We start from the raw sequence: 7,475 nt of genomic DNA on the forward strand, positions 1-7,475 counted from the left end.
TACTATGGTTTCTTCATTGTTGATAAATTACAATATTTAGTACAAAATTGATTCAGCAGATTTTCTGTGGGGCATATCAGGGGACATTTCAATTTCCCAGGACCATTGGCAGAAGAAGGTAATGCTTTTGCCAATTCTTGGACAGACACTCACAGTCCAAGTAGTAGAACAGGCAGAAAAAAATATATCAACTACACCATCAGAATGCTTCTGCCTTAAAGCAACAATTCAATCTTAGTAGAGAACAAGCTCAGCAGATAGTTAAATACTGCTCCCCTTTCCCTGATTACTTTAATAACCCTACCATATGAGTAAATCCATGAGGATTGAAACCTACTGTACTATGGGAAAATGGATGTAACCAGTGTCCCTCAATTTGGAAAATTGGCTTTCATTCATGTGATTGTAAACATATATTTTCAAATGATGGTGGCCTCTCCTAGAACAGAGGAAGCATTTAAGAATGTCATTCAGCAGCTGTTTGCTTGTTTTATAGTCATGGGAAGGCCCCAGAAATTAAAAACTAATAACACTCCAGATTATACATCCAAGGCTTTTTTAAAAAATAATTTTCATTGTGATCAAAGTGAATTACAAGTCTTTCATAGTAATAGTTAAGGCACATACATCCAAGGCTTTTAAAAGATTTTTTTCAAACCTTTTCTATAACACATAGAACAGGAATATCTTATAACTACACAGGGACAGACCATAGTAGAATGGGCCAATCAAAATTTGAAAGCTTAAATTGACAAGTTAGCAGCAAGAGTTTCAGTAATATTTCTCATCTCAAAAACTGAATTGTGCCTTACTTGCTTTGAATTATTTATATGTTGGTGAAAAAGGATATTCCCTGACTATGAAACATTGCTATCCTTCCATTCAACCTAAACCATTGGTTAATTGCAAAGGCTCACTGTCATCTCAATGGAGGGGGCTGGATGTTTTAAGAACCTCAGATAGAGGATATGTTTGTGTTTTCCACATGATGCAGAACATCCCATTTATGTCAAGATATATTGTCAACTATATACTATATACCTGAATAGGTATATTGAATATTGAACAAGTATATTTCCAACTATATACCTGAATAGGTATTCAGGCATACCTCAATTCTTTCATGCCCCTTTGATGTCCACCTCTTCTAATATTAATATAAATGTGAACCATTCTGTCTATTTGATTCAACGCAAAGAATGCTTGGCGACTAATTATATAAACTTGGGACTTTCTAGGGAATATACTGTCATTGTATTGTTAAAGCATCCTGATTATTTCCTATTGTTTGTAAAGTTACAAATATTTAGTATTCAGATTCAGGATTTGAATTGTTGTATAGGCTTTCCTCCTTTGTTCGCTCTAGGTGCCTTGTTGCTGCTCTAATTTTGGGTATCACAGCACTTATAAGTGTCTTAACATCTCTTACTCTAGTTTCTGTGGCTATAGAACAGGATGTACATACAGCCTCTCCTGTGAATGATTTACCTCATAATATTATGAAAACTATTACTAATCAAGATACAATTTATAGGAAATTAGAAGAACTAATTCTTTAGAAGATGAAGTAATTACTTTAGGTGATCAATTGATCAATCCTAAAACACAAGTTATGACTGTCACACTGCTTACATATCTGTCTGTGTTACCCCTCTTACTGTCCATACATGGAAAATACTAAGACACATCTGTTAGGAATATGAAGAAATACAGATATATTCCTGGATATCAAAACCTTGCAAAAACTTTTACAATCAGTAAAGAATCATTTGGCTATTAAAAGTATTTTGTACAAATTCAGTACTGAAAGATGGGGATAATCTTTCCACCTTTATTAAGCTGGTCTATTGGCTTTCCACTATTATTCATATAGTTGTTACAGTAGGCTTCATTATGCTCATGTTTTGTCTGCCTCCAGTCCTCTGGATATTCATAAAACAGTAACTGAATGTTGTTCAGGCAGAACTGCAGACTTTTAAATTAAAAAATATAAACGGAGGTGGGGGTTGGACGGAGCAGTGGCACAAGCGATAATAAGGCATCTGCCTTGCATGTGCTAGCCTAGGACAGACCACAGTTCGATGCCCCTATCCCATATGGTCCCCCAAGCCAGGAGATATTTTAGAATGCATAGCCAGGAGTAACCCCCAAGCATCTCCAGGTGTGGCCCAAAAACCAAAAGAAAAAAAAGAAAAAAAAAACAAACAGGGAGATGCTATGTCTACCAGTCCTATTGTGTGACAGGGTCTACGCAGAATGGAAGAACATTCAAGGAATGCTCTTTTCCAGAACAAGATAATGTTCTCCCCATCTCAAGTGCTTTGTATAGTTACACTCTGCAGTATGAGTATGGTCTGTGTGTCTGTGCTTAAGGGCTTTGGAGATACTAATAGGAACCTAACAGGGAATTTCCACATCCAAGATATTCACGAAGGTTTTTTTGTTCTTTTTTTTTTTTTTCACCCGGCAGTGCTAAAGGGCTAACCTGGCTCTACACTCAGAAATCACTCCTGGCAGGCTCAGGGGACCATATAGTATGCTGGGATTCGAACCAACATCCTTCTGAATGCAAGGCAAATGCCCTACCTCCATGCTATCTCTTCAGTCCTCACAAAAGTTTTTAAGACAGATGGGACCATTAGAAAGTGCATGGATGAACTACAAAGATATGAGCAAGCAATTACTCAGTAGCCACACCAGGGTTTGGAAATTCTAGCAGCATCAACCTTTGCAAATCCTATTAGAAGAAAACCTGATCTTTTAAAAATCCCTTCTAGTCCAACTATGATAAAATATGTTCTTACCCATTTGATTGAAGTTCATGTCAGGTACCCACCCAAAGGCAAAAACAACATGCAAAGTGTACCAGATAATCTATTACAACCCAGGTGAACAATGACAGAGAAATATTAATGATAGGCATTAAAATTAGAAGATTTATTATTATGGCAAAGATCAGACTTGGGACACTTGACTAGTGTGTACTGAATAAAGAACAAAAGTCTAGTTCATAAACCAAAAGAAAATATGTGTTAGGTTAGTTAAGTGTTACAAATGAGAAATAAATAAGAATATTATAAAGTTATGAATAAACCTATTAAAGTCCCCAAAGTATGGAAAGGAAAATTATTTTCTTGGAATTATGTAAAGCTGAGTCTTACTTTTTTCCAATAATACTATTTTTTTCAATTAACTAAATTTAATCAATCTACTTAGCACTTCTGTCTGTGCAAAGTCAGGGAAATGGGACAATGCAGACCATTGTTTTTCTGTGGTACTTGCTCCTCACTATGTAAACCTGCAACTCTAAGCCAAAATATATTACAAAAAAGATAGACACTTTAATATTTCTTATATAATAATTACATACATGGTAAGTAATGATCTTACTTATATGTGTTATTTAGAATAATTGCATGAAAAATGCAATGGTTTAAATGGGAGTTGTCTCAAATACTCTTGGCCCCAGAATATAGCAAAGAAAAGGAAAGAATTTGAGGTTGGTCTCTGCACACAAAAACAAACAAACAAACAAACGAAAACCCCAGCAACAACAACTCTGGCTGACAAATAGTTCTCTACATGAGGTAGAAGACTGCCAGATGATATGTGATTCACTCTCAGCCCGGTTTGGATTATTTTATGTGCGATGATGATTCCAGATTTGGAGATACATTGCCTGGTATGATTTTCTGTACTAAATTTCATGTCCGGCACTGGATACAGCTGAAAACTGGAAGATATTTTAGACTCTGATATAGGGTCTTGGGATTACTACAGAGGTCTGCAAAAATCCTTACGCAACAGAAACTTGGGCTCCTGAATGGAGGGAGGTGTCAATAGACAGAACGAACTGGGAACTTGTTTGACGGAAATAAAGCAGCGGAGGCATTTATTTCGGGTCTATGTTGGGGAACACGACTTGCAATAATTTCACACATCACTCTTCATTTAGATCTCAAACCAAAAAATCTTAACTCCTTACAGTGTGCTCCTTTGGGGGAGGGGGAATTTAGTGAGGGAGATTTGGAATTTTGCACTACATCTGGTAATTCAAAATAATTAAAATAGTTTTATTTAGAGACAAATAGTTCAGGAATTAGGGAGCTGGTTTGCACTGTTCAATCATTGGTGCCACATGTTTTTCCCTAAGCACAACCCGAAACAAGACCCGACATTCCTGGGTATGGCCTGAAAACCCCCAAAGAAATGAAAAAGACACAGAGAAGGAGATATCTGGTTAAGATATGGGTGAAATGTAAAGACAGAGATTATACCAAAACCTATTAAGAAAATATGATTTGAAAAAAAAAAAAAAAGAAAGAAAGGTTTGAGGTTCACACTGGTAATGAGATTGGTGCTGAAATTGTATGTTTGCATGGAGAGCTTGGAATCCTGTCCTGGCTGCTGGAAAGGTCTCAGGACAACCTGTGGACTTGTGGTTGAGACCAAAGAAACAGCAACTCAGAGTCTACCTGGGGCTTCCAGCCCTACAGTAGAGTCATGAGTAGGGCATGGAACCTCACAGGGCAGAGCTCACAGGTCCAGAGTGCCAGTGCAAGAAAGAGAATTGGGGAAATTGAATCAGGTAGTCCATTTTCCCTAACTTCCAATTCCTGTAACCCAGAGTTCTAAAGCAGAAGCCTATGGGCAACATTGATGATGGTTGAACTGCAGGTCCCAATTGACGAGTCCTTCATACCACTATGGCCATTTCCTCAAGGCTCTCATAATTATCTCCAACTTCACAGAGTGCTGGGAGATGGAGATGGGACTGGTTTCTTTGATAACTTACTCATGTCATTTGCACACACACACACACACACACACACACACACACACAAATAGGCACTTTTAAACATACATCAGCGAGTCATCATTCCCTAGGTCTTGAGATGCTTAATGTCACTGAGAAAGAATGTTCTAGATAACTCTGTGTGTGTGAGGTAAAAGAATGTTCTAGGTAACTGTGTGTGTGAGTGTGTGCTTGTGTGTGTGTGCCTTTCTGTGAAATGAGGCAGAGCAGTCTGGCTTGAGACTTCTGTGATTCTGGGCTTTCACAGAGAATCTGACTCTGTGGACAGCCTAGCTGTGCCCTGATGAAGCATTGGTAATTGGATGTGGACATGCCCCATAGATTGCCCCTTAGACATGTCCCTTGTTTTGCCAGGTATCAAAGGAGAAACCTGGAGGGCTGGGGGGCAGCTCAGGGTAGTTACCAGAGTAGCGCAGAACTTTCGAGAGGAAGCCAGAAATAAAGCATCAGGGAGATGCTGCCTGCTCTGTTTCTACCCTTCCTTTTTATTTGCTTGAACTTCAATCTATAGGTCTTTCCTGACCCCTCTAGACAGTGAATTTTTCTAACTCTGTGTCTCTCTGTCTCTGTCTTCTCTGTCTCTGTCTCTGTTTCTCTCTCATACTCCTGGGCAATGACAGAGTTCAGATTCTCAGCAGTAATAAAATGGATATCTGCATTATATCACTCTCCTCTCTCTCTAATTTTTTTCTGAGAAGAAGGTGATGGATTCCAAATGCCTGGGTAAGGTCTCGGCCTAACTTCGGTTTCCTGCAAAGCGGATGGTTTCCAGTCCTAGAGCTCATCAGCTTCATCTACAGTGGCAAAGGGAAGAGGGGAAAAGCAGCAGATGAGAATGAGACTGCCTTCTCTCTCTTCCACAATCTCACCTAAATTACCAGGAGGACCTCACCCCCAACTCTGCTCCTACCCTCCCAACAAGAGGAAAAAAACATTTCCTTATCCTGAGATTTTGTGACTGATTAAATCAATGTAAAGGAAACTCATAGAGTCTCTTTGGTTTTGTATTGGGGCCACACCCAAGGGTGTTCAGAAATTATTCTTCACTTTGCACTCATAAATCACTTCTGACAGGCTTCCTGTCTCTGTATTCTGTCCCATAAACTCAGAGTAGAAAGTTCCATGGCAGAACCTTAGTCTACTCCAAGCCTCAGAGCTGGCTACTGAGGAAATTAAGGGAAAGGCGGCCTGCCCAAGGAAGGGGAGGGAGGAAGAGAAACTCTTCTCTAGAAAAATGGATTTCTTCAGGGATGAGTAATACAGATGTTCTCAGAAAACCAAGGAGAGTGAGACTGTGAGGCTTCGTGTCTCTTTCTGCGGATATGAGGCTTCTTTCAGGCTAGTGATAGCATGTACAGTTTTCAGATCTATGAGTGCATGCCAGTACAAACCAGTACAGATTAGTACATAATAGATAACTACAGACCAGTCTATTAAACCAGAAAGTACAATATCATATAAGTTATTCAAGACGAGTGGATCTTAATATAAGCCCACTGAACTACATTGAATTCAATCAGCTACAAGAAAAAAAATTTTTTCTTGCCACTTTCACGTGAAACCTTGCCAGGTGGCTATATAAACATGGCTTGTTCCTTTGCTTAAACTAAGTAAGAATGGAGATGAGCAGAGACAAACAGCAATGCAATAAGGCATAGGAGTTTATTGCCAGCATGCTGGAGTCTCCAAATTAGGCAAAGCACCTTACAGAGTTCTCAGGTTTTTTTGACTGGGTTATAGAGGCTTTAAACCATCACAGTTAATCTTTAAGTTGATTAGGTGTTGTCTAGAATGTTTCCTTTTAGGGCTAGATATCTAGAGTGGAAATTTGTAGTTTATAGGCTTTGGTATCTGCATAAGCTACAGTAGTAATGACAGTATTGAGGTGCCTGCTAGACATCATGACTTTGGCATGCAGTTAAGGTTTATTACCCGCAGGCCCCTGGATGTTGCTAGTTTACCTAAGTGTTTAAGTAAATGTTCTTGAGTTTCCTGGAACTGGCTCTTTTGGCCTCCCGTCTTCTGCCACATATCTAAAGCTTGTCATGGCAATCTTTGTGTCAAAAATAAAGGCAAGGGTATGGAAACAAAATAGCAGTTAGTTCCAAACTTACATTCCCTGCTAGCTTTTAATATTACCCCCCTTTTTCTTGTACATGTAGTCAATCTTGACCACAGTCATTTGGTTCTTCCACTTAGAGACTGATACTGCTGCCTTATGACTAGCAGTTGGACAGTATTGATTCTATCCTTAACAGAATGCACAAATCTATTCAATATGCAGGGGCCAAGGGTTAAAATCAGGGTATGTATGAGTAGGGGTCCCATCAAGGATAAGAGGGGTGAAGTCAACCAAGGGGAGGCATTGAATCAAGACACACAACAGGATTCCAGTTGCTCACATTGCTGACCCTCTCTCCTAGGCTCTCTTCGATTCTATGCTTAATGGTGGGGCTTATACTGGCACAGTAAAGCAGAGTCGAACTGCTGCTTCTCATTTGTCATAATTGATGCTTTCCTACTAGGAAGTATGTCTTGATGCATTTCAAAGCCCTACTGATCCTAATTTGGCCAAATAGTTTCTCAATATCACTCGAAGAACTCTTCCTGAGACCTCTATCCTTAGCCTCAGTGTCTAGCTTTGTCTGTAATTTGATCA

The sequence above is a fragment of the Suncus etruscus genome, chromosome 13 (genome assembly GCF_024139225.1).
Source record: "Suncus etruscus isolate mSunEtr1 chromosome 13, mSunEtr1.pri.cur, whole genome shotgun sequence".
Taxonomy (NCBI): Eukaryota; Metazoa; Chordata; class Mammalia; order Eulipotyphla; family Soricidae; genus Suncus; species Suncus etruscus.